At 41.7% G+C, this 14,930-nt stretch overlaps 1 protein-coding gene across 2 annotated transcripts in view; it reads left to right on the top strand.

The window, feature by feature from the left end:
* The window catches only part of LOC307217726 (UDP-glucuronosyltransferase 1A6-like), a 40,171-nt gene that overhangs the window by 7,549 nt on the left and 17,692 nt on the right, over nucleotides 1-14,930 (top strand). The window lies entirely within an intron of this gene.

The following is a 14,930-nucleotide window of genomic DNA, read 5'->3' as shown; positions in this document are numbered from 1 at the left end:
CCTGCCAACCTAGCAGTTCGAAAGCACCTCCGGGTGCAAGTAGATAAATAGGGACCGCTTACCGGCGGGAAGGTAAACGGCGTTTCCGTGTGCGGCTCTGGCTCTGGCTCTGGCTCTGGCCAGAGCAGCGATGTCACGCTGGCCACGTGACCCGGAAGTGTCTCCGGACAGCGCTGGCCCCTGGCCTCTTAAGTGAGATGGGCGCACAACCCCAGAGTCTGTCAAGACTGGCCCGTACGGGCAGGGGTACCTTTACCTTTACCTTTACTTAGTCCTTCAATATGTGTGCTGCTGTTTCTTAGTATATCTAGACCTATATTAAGGGATGTATCTCATCTTTTTCTGAAGAGAGCATTGATAATGTGGAGGAAGTGTAGAGGTTCTCTGGCCCAGGGCACCTCTCTGCTCTTTCCATATTGGAATCATCCAGCCTTCAGCCAGGAAGAGGTATGAGCAATTCCACTTGTGGAAAGATCGGGGTCTATATAGACTGTATGACATCTAGCAGGCGCTCAGCATGTGTCTGAAGCCAAGTATGCATGGTAAACAGCTGCCCTGGACAAAGAATTGACCTGCGCCTCCATGGACAGCTGTGAGTCCAGAATGACTCCCAGGCTGTGCACTTGGTCCTTCAGGGGCACAGTTACCCCATTCAGGACCAGGGAGTCCTCCACATCTGCCCGCCTCCTGTCCCCCAAAAACAGTACTTCTGTCTTGTCAGGATTCAACCTCAATCTTTTAGCTGCCATCCAGCCTCCAACCGCCTCCAGGCACTCACATAGGACCTTCACCGCTTTCACTGGTTCTGATTTGAAAGAGAGGTAGAGCTGGGTATCATCCGCATATTGATGAACACCCAGCCCAAACCCCCTGATGATCTCTCCCAGTGGCTGCATATAGATGTTGAAAAGCATGGGGGAGAGGACAGAACCCTGAGGCACCCCACAAGTGAGAGCCCAGGGGTCTGAACACTCATCCCCCCCCCACCACTTTCTGAACACGGCCCAGGAGAAAGGAGAGGAACCACTGTATGACGGTGCCCCCAGCCCCTCTAGACGGTCCAGAAGAATGTTATGGTCGATGGTATCAAAAGCCGCTGAGAGATCCAGCAGAACTAGGAAACAGCTCTCACCTTTGTCCCTAGCCCGCCGGAGAACATTGACCAGCGCAACCAAGGCAGTTTCAGTCCCATGATGAGGCCTGAATCCTGACTGGAAGGGATCCAAATGGTCCGCTTCTTCTTTTTTTTTTTTTTTTATAAATATTTATTGAGATTTTTTAAAATACAAAATGCAAAAATAATAAACAATATAACATAGATCATAACACATTTTTCAGAACTTCTTTGGACTCCCTCGCATCTCCCACTCCCACTTACATCGTTGTGAATTTTTTCCAGCAATTTATCATCTTGTTTATATTCTTAAATTTTATTCAGTTAATTTAATCTATTCTCCACAAGTTTATGTTTCCCTCAATCTCACTTATCGTCAAGTTCAATCTAATTCAGTGGTAGGCAATTATTTATGATCTAGCATCCTTCTTAGCATTCAACCAAATTACAATACTTTTGTAGATAAATCTTAAATTTCTTCCAGTCTTCTTCAACCCTCTCTTCTCCCAGGTCTCGGATTCTGCCAGTCATCTCGGCCAGTTGCATATAGTCCATCAGCTGCATCTGCCATTCTTCCAGTGTGGGTAGATCTTGAGTTTTCCAGCTCTTGGCAATGAGTATCCTTGCTGCCGTTGTTGCATACATAAAAAATGTTCGGTCCTTCTTTAACACCTTCTGGCCGACAATGCCCAGAAGGAAGGCCTCTGGTTTCTTAGTAAAGGTATACTTAAATACCTTTTTCAACTCATTATAAATCATTTCCCAGAAGGCCTTCACTCTAGGGCAAGTCCACCAGAGGTGAAAGAATGTTCCTTCATGTTCTTTACATTTCCCAAATGGTCCGCTTCTTCCAGGCGTGCCTGGAGTTGTTCAGCAACCACTCGCTCAATCACCTTGCCCAAGAATGGAAGATTTGAGACTGGGCGATAGTTGGCCATATTGGCCGGGTCTAGAGTTGTTTTTTTTAAGAAGTAGTTTGATAACCGCCTCTTTTAGTGGGTCTGGGAAGGCTCCCTCACAGAGAGAAGCATTCACCACCCCGCGAAGCCCATCGCCCAGGATGGATCAAGGTGGTTGGTTTCACTCGTCCAAGCAGCCTGTCCACATCCTCAGAGGTAACAGATTGAAATTGATCCCAAGCAACTTGACTAGACAGGACTCTAGCACTCTCCTGCCCTGGCCCTGCTCCCATGGTGGAGTCTACCTCTTCCCGAATCTGAGTGACTTTATATAAATCCGGTAATGGGCACCAGGTGATTACCGTACATTCCCTTTCTGATCAAATGTGTACATGGGCTCAGGTGAATGTAATGTGCTCTGTGGGAAGCTACCCTTGAAGATGGTTTGAAAATTAGCGCTACAGTATGTGGAGGCCATGGTGCTGACGTTGGGCACTTGGCCACACAAAAGCTTTGGAGCTCCCAACCTGCAATGCATGTCACTAAAACTAAAGCATTAAAAGAACAAAAAACCTTACAGCATTCAATTATATTGTCAAGTAGCACCTTAAAGGTAAAGGTAAAGGTACCCCTGCCCGTACGGGCCAGTCTTGCTAGACTCTAGGGTTGTGCGCTCATCTCACTCTAGAGGCCGGGAGCCAGCACTGTCCGCAGACACTTCCGGGCGGGTCACGTGGCCAGCGTGACAAGCTGCATCTGGCGAGCCAGTGCAGCACACGGAAACGCCGTTTACCTTCCCGCTAGTAAGCGGTCCCTATTTATCTACTTGCACCCGGGGGTGTTTTCGAACTGCTAGGTTGGCAGGCGCTGGGACCAAGCAACGGGAGCGCATCCCGCCACGGGGATTCGAACCGCCGACCTGATGACCGGCAAGTCCTAGGCGCTGAGGTTTTACCCACAGCACCACCCGCGTCCCTCCCAAGTAGCACCTTAGAGACCAACTAAGTTTGTTCTTGGTATAAGCTTTTGTGTGCATGCACACTTCTTCAGATATACACGACTACCTACCAGAATCCATTATATTGTATTTGTTTCTCAAAAAAACCAAGCAAGCCAGATAGAAAAGCTTAAACTCTTGATTCTGTAAGGAAGCAATTTGATGGGGAGACCGGTCCTCTCCCTGTTTTTGTTGTTTATTTTAACAGCAACAGAAAAAGGAGCATGTGCTCCACTGAGTCTAAACTGTAGGTAAAAAAGAAGATGAAATAAATACCAAATCAAGCTAATAGCTAATGGGCAAAACAGAAGCTTGCAGCTTCTGCAATTGCATCTATATTTTTAAAATAAAAATAATACAAAGGACTTGTGCAAAAACAGTCTTGTAGAAGACCTCTGTGTTAAAAACATTATTTAAGGGTTGTACATATATACTGCAGTTACAGTCCCCAAAGATCTTTAGGGCATGCCTTCAGTGAGCATCAGTCAGTGGCAATAGACAAGGGGTAGGCAACGTAAGGCCCGTGGGCTGGATGAGGCCCAATCGCCTTCTCAATCCGGCCTGCGGACAGTCCGAGAATCAACATGTTTTTACATGAGTAGAATGTGTGCTTTTATTTAAAATGCATCTCTGGGTTATTTGTGGGGCATAGGAATTCGTTCATTATTTTATTTGTTCATTATAGTCCTGCACACCACATGGTCTGTGAGGGATGGTGGACCAGCCCACGGCTGAAAATAGTTACTGACCCCTGCAATAGACGAATTAAGATCATTTGAGTTGAGTTGTTGCTAGATTGTATTTAGGTGAGCAGCGCACAGAAGGTGTGTGGTGATAAAAAGCACCACCTAGACATCACCATGTACATGAGGAAAAATTTAGGAGCGAGAAATTTAATAAACTTTAAAGAAAAAAAGAACAAAATATTCATCTTGCTGGAATGTAGTAACCTTTAACATCTTCAACAAGTAGTTATGAACTTTTATGACCTCCGCTTGTTACAAAACCAAAGTGTTTAACTGTGATGAATCATCTTCTATAACTGTAGTAACTTAAGATTTCATTAATGTAAATAACTCAACTGGAATTCTTATGATTAGATAATGGTCTAATGCTGGTGGCTATAGGTTCAGCAGAGTCAACACGTTAAACATTTACTTGATGAGTTCAGGGCCACTGGCAGAGGAACGGGAGTGCAGAGGGAGCAGACTGCCCCCCGCACCACTATTCTGGTAGTGTGCCATCGTGGCGCCCCCTGGACACGCGCCGTACATCCCCACGTGTGCGCCAGGTGTCACGCCCCCCAGGTGGCGCGTCGCACCCCCAGAACATGTGCCACGCCCCTGCGGGCAGTGCACCATGCCCTCGCAGGCGGCATACCACACCCCCGGGATGTGCGCCATGCCCCTGGAGGCAACGTGTCATGCCCCCAGGGCACACACCATGCCCCTGCCTGCTTAGGTGAATTTTACTGTGCAGTAGGTGAGAATGTTTTAAATAATTCTCACTTCTGGAAAAGGTTGTTCAAGTATTTAAAAACATATCTCAGATTATTTCCATGTTTGCTTCTACTTGTATGACAGAGAGCTAGCAGAGCAACTTTGATGCCATATCTTATTCCAGTCCTTGGTAAACTTCTGGGTTTTTTTTAAATAATATTTATTCAAATTTTAAAGGTTACAAAGGGAAAAAAGAAAAAACAAAAAGGAAAAAAAACAGAAAAATACAAACAATTAAAAAAGATAAATCAAACCTTCCCATAACTTATCTTTCATTTGCTTGTTTCCTTGACCTCCTCACACCTCCCTTTTTTGTATTCTAGTTCAGTTAGATATTTCAGCAAATCCTTTCCATCTTTGTTTTTATCCTAATAGTTTATCTTAATATACTGTAATTTTACATTCTCTTCTTTCACCAATTAACAATCCATTTTTACTTAGTCTTTTATAACATTTCTGCTAAAACCACATAACTTCATTCCAGCATCCTTCTAACATTCCTTAATTTTACAATGTTTCTGTAAGTAAACTAAATTTCTTCCAATCTTCTTCCACCGACTCTTCTCCCTGGTCTCGGATTCTGCCAGTCATTTCCGCCAGTTCCATGTAGTCCATCACCTTCATCTGCCATTCTTCCCGGGTGGGTAGATCTTGTGTCTTCCAGTACTTTGCAATAAGTATTCTTGCTGCTGTTGTAGCATACATAAAGAAAGTTCTATCCTTCTTTGGCACCAATTGGCCAACCATGCCCAGGAGAAAGGCCTCTGGTTTCTTCAGGAAGGTATATTTAAATACCTTTTTCATTTCATTATAAATCATCTCCCAAAATGTCTTAATCCTTGGGCATGTCCACCAAAGGTGAAAGAATGTACCTTCAGTCTCATTACATTTCCAACATTTGTTTTCAGGCAAATGATAAATTTTTGCAGGCTTGACTGGTGTCATGTACCACCTGTAAATCATTTTCATTAAATTCTCTCTTAGGGCATTACATGCCGTAAATTTCATACCCGTGGTCCATAACTGTTCCCAGTCAGCCATCATAATGTTATGTCCAACATCTTGTGCCCATTTAATCATAGCAGATTTCACCGTTTCATCCTGAGTGTTCCATTTCAACAGCAAGTTATACATTCTTGACAAGTTCTTGATTTTGGGATCTAACAATTCTGTTTCCAATTTTGATTTTTCCACCTGGAAGCCAATTTTCTTGTCCAAATTGTAAGCCTCCATTATTTGGTAATAATGAAGCCAATCTCGCACTTTGTTTTTTAGTTTTTCAAAACTCTGCAATTTTAATCTATCGCCCTCTTGTTCCAAAATTTCCCAATATTTCGCCCATTTGGCCTCCATACTGAGCTTTTTCTGAGCCTTCGCTTCCATTGGTGACAGCCACCTTGGAGTTTTGTTTTCAAGCTAGTCCTTATATCTTATCCAGACATTAAACAGTGCTTTCCTGACAATATGGTTTTTAAACGCTTTATGTGCTTTGACCTTATCATACCACAAATATGCATGCCACCCAAATACATTATTAAAACCTTCTAAGTCCAGAATGTCAGTGTTTTCAAGAAGCAGCCATTCTCTCAGCCAACAAAATGCAGCTGATTCATAATAAAGCTTAAGGTCTGGCAGGGCAAATCCACCTCTTTCTTTAGCATCAGTTAATATCTTGAATATTATTCGAGGCTTCTTGCCCTGCCAGACAAATCTAGAAATATCTCTCTGCCACTTCTTGAAACAATCCATTTTATCCAAAATTTGCAGTGTTTGAAACAAAAACAGCATCCTTGGCAATGCATTCATTTTTATCACAGCGATTTGGCCTAACAATGATAGCTTCAGATTTGACCATATTTCTAAATCCTTTTTCACTTCCATCCAACATTTTTCATAGTTGTCCTTAAATAAATTCACATTCTTGGCAGTCATGTTAACCCCTAGGTATTTCACTTTCTTAACCAGTGTTAATCCTGTCTCCTTCTGAAACCTCTCTCTCTCAGTCACTGTTAGATTTTTCTCTAAAACCTTAGTTTTCATCTTGTTCAACTTAAAACCCACTACCTGACTAAATTCTTGAATTAGTTCCAGTACTCTTTTAGTACTAGATTCTGGCTCCTGTAGTGTCAATACCAAATCATCGGCAAATGCTTTCAGTTTGTACTGTTTAGCTCCGACTTGTATACCTTTAACCAATTGGTCCCTTCTAATCATGTTTAAAAGGACCTCCAAGACTGATATGAAAAGCAATGGAGAGATTGGGCAACCTTGTCGTGTTCCTTTCTCTATCTTAAATTCTTCCATCACTACATTATTTACAATTAATTTAGCCTTTTGTTCTGAGTAAATTGCACCTATACCATTTCCAAACCCTTCACCAAACCCCAACCTTTGTAAATTCTTTTTCATAAAACTCCAAGAAATGTTGTCAAAGGCTTTCTCCCCGTCCACAAATATCAGAACTGCTTTGGTATTAATGTTCACTTGTAGTTTTTCTAGGATATTAATTATGTTCCTCGTATTGTCAGACAAGTGTCTGCCCGGGAGAAAGCCCGCTTGATCTTTGTGAATTTCTTCTACTAGCACCTTTTTTAGTCTTTTAGCCAAAATGTCTGCAAAATTTTTATAATCCACATTAAGCAGCGATATGGGGCGGTAATTCTTCAGCTGTGTCTTTTCAGTCTCTATTTTCGGTATAAGTGTAATATAAGCTTCCTTCCACGACTCTGGTGCCCTTTTCCCTTCCAATATTTCATTACAGACTTCCTTTAAAGGTTGTACTAACCATTCTTTCAGGGATCTATAATATCTTGAAGTCAAACCATCCGGTCCTGGGGATTTACCTACTTGCATGTTCTGAATGGCCCCTTCTACCTCCTAGTCCGTGATTTTGTAGTTCAACATTAGCTTATTTTCTTGAGAGATTTTTTGTAGTCCATTTGTTTTCAAAAAACGGTCAGTGTCCTTTTCTTTCTGCGTCTCCTGTGTATATAATTGTTTAAAGTACCTCTGGAAGCACTTTCTGATCTCCCCTGGATTCTGTATATTCTTTCCTTCCACTTCCAAATTTGTGATAGTATTAAGTTTTTGTCTTTTTTTCATTTGCCAAGCCAGCAGTTTTCCACACTTATTTGCCGATTCAAATGTCTTTTGTCTCATCTGTTTAATTTTCCATTCTTTTTCCCGATTCATCATTTTCATATATTGTACTTGATATAACTTTATCTCTTTCAGGATCTCCTGCGACTTTGGTTTCACTCTCAATTTCTTCTCTCCTTCCTTTATTTTCTCCAAAATTTTATCTTTTTTCTCATTTTGAGCTCTCTTCTTAATTGCATTTTGTTGTATCAAAAATCCTCTCATAACCGCTTTGCTTGCGTCCCAAATTACTCTTTTTTCAACAGTGGTGTTCATGTTTATCTCGAAATAATCTCTCAAAGTTTTTTAGGCCTTCTTAGTCACTTCTTCATTCCTAAACAAAGTGTCATTCATCCTCCATCTAAAGGAACCAATTGGTGTTAGTTTCATTTCCATCTTGACAGCATTATGGTCGGAGCAAGTTTTAGGGCAGATTTCTACTTTTCTGATCTTCGGAGCCAGCCCTCTAGTTGCCCAAATTTGGTCAATTCTTGTCCATGTCATTTTGGCCTCAGAGAAGAAAGTTCTCTCTCTTCCCAGAGGGTTCTTCATTCTCCAGGTGTCCACTAAATCCATATTGTCAGTCATATTAAAAAAAGGTTTTGGTAGTCTACCATCCTTAGAAACTACCTGTCTCTGTGCTTTATCCATATTTGTAGATACCACTCCGTTCATATCCCCCATCAAAATCATATTGTAATCCATAAAATCCAACAGTCTCATGTAACTTCTTAAAAAGTTCTGATTTTCCCTCATTTGGTGCATAGATGCCTACTATCAGAAATTTCTCTCCTTGTGATTGGATTTCAATTGCAACGAATCTTCCTTGATCATCTTTAAATAAAAATTTCGGTGATAGGCTCTCCTTTGCATAAAGTACTACTCCTCTTTTTTTAACTTTATCTGATGAAATAAATTCATGGCCCAATCTTTTATTACTCAGTATCTTCCTATGTAACCTTGTCACATGTGTTTCTTGTAGGCAAATCAAGTCCAATTGTTCCTTTTTCAATAAATGAAAGACTCTGTGCCTTTTTGGGGGGGAGTTCAGTCCATTAATGTTCCAACTTAATATTTGCAATGCCATGGTGTGATTACTCTGGTTTTCCTCCAACCGCACCCAATGCTTGCTCTTCTTCTGTTGGTGGTGTTGGTGTCACATTCACTGAATTATCCAGTCCAAAGCGTAGTTTTGTTATGTCCAGTATTCCTTTTTTTGGTGATCTTCTGTCCAATGCTTTTTGTTCTGGTCCTCTGTCTGGTGATCTTCTGTCCGATGCTCTTGACTCTTTTCCAAGCTCCTTCTGCAGATCTTCTTTGTAATTATTCAAAAAATTAACTTTATCTTCTACTGATTTTATTTTTATTTTCATTCCTTTGAAACTGAAGGATAGGCCTTGGGGAAATTCCCACCTAAAGTTGATTTTGTTCTTTCTCAGCAGGGCAATCAAATCACTGTAATTGGACCTAAGATCCAGAAGGTATTTAGGGATGTCTTTGAAGATTTCCACTCTTGACTGTAGTTCTGGTTCTGGTAGCGCCAACCCAAAATTTTATCTCTCTCTTCTTTAGTTCGGAGAGTAATCAAACAGTCTCTTATTCTATTCTTCTCTTTCTTCCCTCCTCTTCCAAGTCTAAAGGCACTCACAATTTTAAATTCATCCTGTTCCAAATCCAAATCCCAAAAATCTGCAAATTCCTGCATGAGAAAGTCTATCAAACTATCCTTCTCCACTTCAGGTACAGCTCTAATCCTCAAATTCGTCTGTTTTTCCTTAAGCTCAAACATAGAAAGTTTCGACTTGTGGTCTTCCAATTGCCTCTGCAGGTCTGGGACTCTCTCTGTTTCAAGTTGTGTTACCTTAACTTCCACGGCAGCAACTTTTTCCCTGGCTTCCTCTGCGGCCTGTCGTATCGTATTGGATTCCTGTATCAGTTTCTCGATGGTTTCTGTATTTGTATTCACCTTTTGTCCCAAGTTATTTAAACTTTCTGTATTTATCTTAATTGTAGAAGTTGCATCATCGACTTTCTTATTAAGTTGTTCCAGTGAGTCACTTATTTTACTTAATGCATGCGCTAAAGCTTCTTCTGATGACATCCCTTTTGACTTAGATTGTGTTGAAACAGCCGCAGATGAGGCAGAAGGGCCAGATGCTGACGCTCTTCGCTGCCAAGATTTCCCAGACCTTGTTGTTTTGTCTTGGAGTGGCAGATCTACTTTTTCTTTCCCATCTGCCATAACACTTAAAAAATTCCAAGGTCAGTCCCACAGTCCCACAATTATATCTTGCAAGTGGAAAATTCCCCTGATCCAACTCTTGTAACAGTTTCAGAAACTTCCTCTGGGGGAAATAGTTACTATCTGTACTTATATTAATCCAAAGTAACTTCTTTTAAAACACAACTTAAGGTAGAAAGTTAGTATCGATTTTCAGTTATTTTTCCTCCTTTTTAAGATCAGGAGGGAGCAGCTAAAAACAATGTATCTCTCTATTCACCATCAAAGCACATTCCAAAGCACAGCAGTCTTATTGTCCTATTTGCAGCCCATTCCCAGGTTCTGAGCGATGTAATTTAAACTTCCTCCCCTGTCTCTTGCAGGTATATATAGTTCAAACTTCCCCCCTCTTCTCCTGCTTCCAAGGGGGGGGGGATTCACTATTTTTAAAAGCTGGAAAATAGTCCTTTCCGATCAGCTTTCCAAAGCTTTAGCTTGCAATCTCTTTGCTTTGATCCATTTACAAAAGCGGAAGACGGACTTCCTGTTTGAGCCTCCCCGCTTCGATGCCAAATTAAATCTTTTTTTCTTTAAAATCTTCCAATTTATTCTACTCACGGGTAGTTGCTTTTAAATTCAAATTGTCCACAGGAAAAAGTCAGCGCTCTACGGCAACAGCTGTGCAGCTTCGCTCCGTGGAAAAAGCAGTCGATTCACAGCACCGCGCCACTCACCCCACTTTGCTCCGGAGCCCCGAAATCGGGATTCCCTGCGAGTAGGGGGGGGCGTGAAAGGTGCCTGCCGAATCCCACATTCACAGGCTTCACCCGTCTGTGATTTTTGAGGGGTCTCCGCCTTCGCCGTGGCGACCAGACCCAGTTCCCACAGAGCAAATTCCTGCTAGTCAGAGGAATTCCACCAGTCCTTGGTAAACTTCTGGTCCCGCCGGTTTCGGATCCTTCCCATTAGTTTATCAAGGAACTTATACAGCTTATTCAGATCATATGACATTTACTCAGCATGTAACAAACATTTTAATGATGGTTTTAAATTCTTTATTTTGCACTTTATTTTTTTGTAAAATATGTGTATCTTGCTTCTGAATCTCTGCAGAGGAAGATTACAATCTTGGATTTTTTTAAAGTAAAACATCCCTTTGGTCGCTGAGGTATGAATTTGCATTTGATTACCTCAGACATGGTTTTAATTGGAGAGATAAACTCTGAACAGAGAAGGCATTATCCAAGGTTTGAAACACTTTCTCACTTTCCGGGTTAGCGCCATCGGCGAATGGCGGAGTTCCTCCGACTGGAGGAACGGGCTCCGTGGAAACTGGGTCTTCCCGCCACGGCGAAGGCGGGGACCCGCTAGAAATCCCAGGTGGAGGAAGCCTGGGAACGTGGGGTTCGGCAGAGCACCAGGAGCGCCTCCCCTACTCGCGGGGAACCCCATTTTGGGGCTCCGGAGCGAAGTAGGGTGAGCGGCGCGGTGCTGCAAACTGATTGCTACTTTCACGGAGGGAAGCCGCATAGCCATCGCCGGAGAGCGCTGACTTTTTTCTGTTGACAATTGGACTCTAAACAAGTACCCGTGAGTAGAAACGGAAAATTGGATCAAGAAACATCCTAATTTGGCACCAAAGCGGGAAGGTTCAAAACAGGAAGTCCGCCTTCCGCTTTTTGTAAATAGACTGAAGCAAAAACCTTGTAAGCTAATAGCCTGGAAAATTGTTTTGTAAAGGTCAAAATTTCCTTCATTTATAACCACTAAAATCCCCAACTTGACTGTTTAAGTCTGCAGGAGAGGGAGTAAAGAAAAATAAGTTTCCACCGTCTCAAACCTGGTAACGGGGGTCAGAGACAGAAATTGTTTGAGACGTCCGTTGACTGTGAATGGAACATTTTGACAGATAGCTAAAATAGAGAAACAAATTGATTCCAATGTTGCCTTTTGCATTCTAAAGAAACAAAATACTTGAAAAATGAAAGTAACTTTCTTTTGTTGGATATGCTTTAAAAAGACGGTTACAAATAGAAACTGTCTCCTCTAGAGGGAGCTTGTCAAATTGTTGCTGCAGTTTACTTGGGACTTCACAGCTGCGAGATTAAGATCGTGGAAGCAGACAGCGAACTTGAATAAAAATGTGTTTGGAGGAAGTTTTGGTGCTTGCTTTCTGCAAGACGAGCACTTTGTTGGAGCAGCTGCATGAGAAGATGGATTTGATGAATGAGAAGTTGGATTTGATGACTGTTGTAGTCAGGGAATGTGAACAAATAGGGAATGCTGACGCAGAAATTATACAGAGACCAACTCAGGAAACTGGTTCGACTGTGCAAATGCAAGGGCAGATGATAATGGAAGAGGTTGCGATTGTACCTCAAGCAATACAAATGGAGAGATCTGAGGCCCTGCAGGAGCATAAGCCGTTGTTTTGGAAGATTGAATTTGGAATGGGCCAGTGGGAGTCTGGAGCTGAGGAGGCTCTTAAACTTGGACTTTGAAATATGTTGTTAAATATTTTTTGGATTATATTGATGACTGTGGGGAGTGGGACTGTGGGGAATGGGCTGGTTGATGAGGGGAGATGGAGATAATTATGGGCTGAAATCCCCCAGAGACCTACTCCTCAATGAGTATAAACAAGAAGAAGAAGATCTGCAGAAGGGGCATGGAAGAAATTTAAGAGCCTCGGACATAAGACTACCAGGTTGATGGACTAAATGGAATGGACAGTAAGGACTGACATAACCCGAGACCAGGAAAAAGGGACGTTGGATGAAAATTGGAAAGTCTATAAAGAAAAATTTTTAATTTGGGGGATTAGTGTAAAATTAATGAATATTAGGGGAAATGTTGGAATGAAACTGTCTGGCTTTAGTAGAAATGATATAAGGAGTTATGTATAAATAAGCATTAAGTTTTAAGTTTCAAGGTGTTTTACGGCAAGATAAGGTTAAACAAAGTAACACAAATTTTTAGCAGTAATGTTATAGAATAAGGTAAAATTGGATTATGAATAGGTGAGAATGTAAAGTTACAATATATTAAGATAAATTATTAAGATAAAAGCAAAAATGGAAAGGATTTGCTGAAACTGCTAATTGAATTAGAATACAAAAAAGGGAGGTGTGAGGAGGTCAGGGAAACAAGTAAATGAAAGACAAGACATGGAAAGATTGAAATGTTTTTAATTGTTTTTATTTTTCTGTATTTTGTATTTTTCTTATTTTCTTTTTCTTTTTCATTTTTGTAACATTTTTGAAACTTTAATAAATATTATTTTTTAAAAAAATGAAACACTTTCTCATGAAATTACTATATATCTGCAATTTTACAGGACCTCCATCACATGCATTATGCTATGATCTGTGCCTTGACTAGTGTTATTAAGGAGGTAGCAACTCTAGTCAATATGTTGGGATCCTTGACAAACTGATTTGCTTTTGTTTCTACTCCACTGATGCCAAACATGTTTGTCTGGAGCTAAGCACTATTTTCATGTAAAAAAAGGATAGTGGGTGATACCCAGTGCTGAAGCTTCGCCAGTGCAATTGACTTTGTGCAGGCAGTGGAACTCTGTCCTTTCCTATTCCCTTCCAGCCCACCCCCGCCCCCCAAAAACCATCAAAATCAACTCCAGATGGTTGGAAGTCCCTCCGCTGCATATTCTGGAGATGGATGTGGGAAGCAGAGGAAACAGGAGTCCCATTGCACTCACTGCACAAAGCAAACAGAGGGAGAATTGAATATATCTCAATATATATTTAAAATAAAAATATTAAAATGAATGTCTGTTACCATATGCTACACTGGCTTGCTGCCATCTGACTAAGAATTTTTTTTTTTTTTAAGTAACAAGAGAGGATGATGCAGCAATTGGCACTGGCTACTCCTGGTGCTGATGCTAGGCCTATCTGCTGCTGCCTCTGCAATCTGCCTCGCTCTGGGTGGTCATGGGGGTAGGCTGTATAATACCTTTAATTTCTGCCTTTCCTCTCTATGAGGAAACTCACAATAATGAGTTGCTAGCTGTAATGCTTGATATCAGAAATAAGATATTCCGGCTCCACTTGTCCTCTCTTTTACATAGAAATATGTACAAGAGATTATGTTTTCTTTAATATTGCTACTGGCCACCCCAATTCCTGCTGAGCCGTGCAGAGGATTCCAGAGGTCTTGGCCGTAAACCAGGGTCTGTGCTCCTTTGGGGAATTGAAGACGCACTGTCGTAGCTTTAAGAAATATGGTTTATTCACCTATTTACACCTTCAGTCTGCCTGGAGGGAGTCCAGATCTTATAGTATGGTTGTGTCCAAAGAGGCTTGTTCCCCACAGCAGTACAGCCCTGGAATCCAAGGCCTCTCTCCCAGCCTCCCTTCAGCCAGCCTGCCCAAATGGTTCTGTCCTTTGTTCTCAGCTATTCCAAGCCTTATGCCAAAGGCCCCAAACTCTTCTGTGACATCACACCCAGCATAGGCACCAACTTCTAGGGACCAAGGCAGTTTCAGCCCCCTGAATATATATATATATATTTTGAGGGGCAGCCACCCTCAATATTCAGATGATGTTGCACATGGGACATCAGCACATTGCACAATGTTGCATTGCCCCCCAATCCTCTGCAGAGGCTGGCTCCTTTGACATCCAGTTACCCTGTCAACCTTCCAACCCCATCTCCCCATATCTGTTTACACCTCAGGGCAGAGGAAAGGACTCTTGCCTTGCCAATGGCCCTGTGTTGTTTTTAATGGCCCTACATTGCCAGGTTATTTTGCATAAGCTAGCCCAGAAATACTTCTGCAGCTTGTATTTTGCCTTCATATCCCAAATAAACAGAATTCTACCATTTATTAATTTATCGGGTTTAGGGAGGTCCCCTTTCTAGCAACAATAAAGTTGATGCTCCATAGGAAGCTCACAAAAAAGAGTACAATATATGACATTATGGTAACTATACTGCCTGACCTCCGTGAACTACAGGATAAAACTACAAACTTATGCTGAATCATCTGCAGGCAAATATTGCTACTGATATTGTTTCGTTAATGTACAACATAAACTC

This window comes from Podarcis cretensis, assembly GCF_951804945.1.
Source record: "Podarcis cretensis genome assembly, chromosome: 1".
NCBI lineage: Eukaryota > Metazoa > Chordata > Lepidosauria > Squamata > Lacertidae > Podarcis > Podarcis cretensis.
This window is presented reverse-complemented; position numbering and strand designations above follow the sequence as displayed.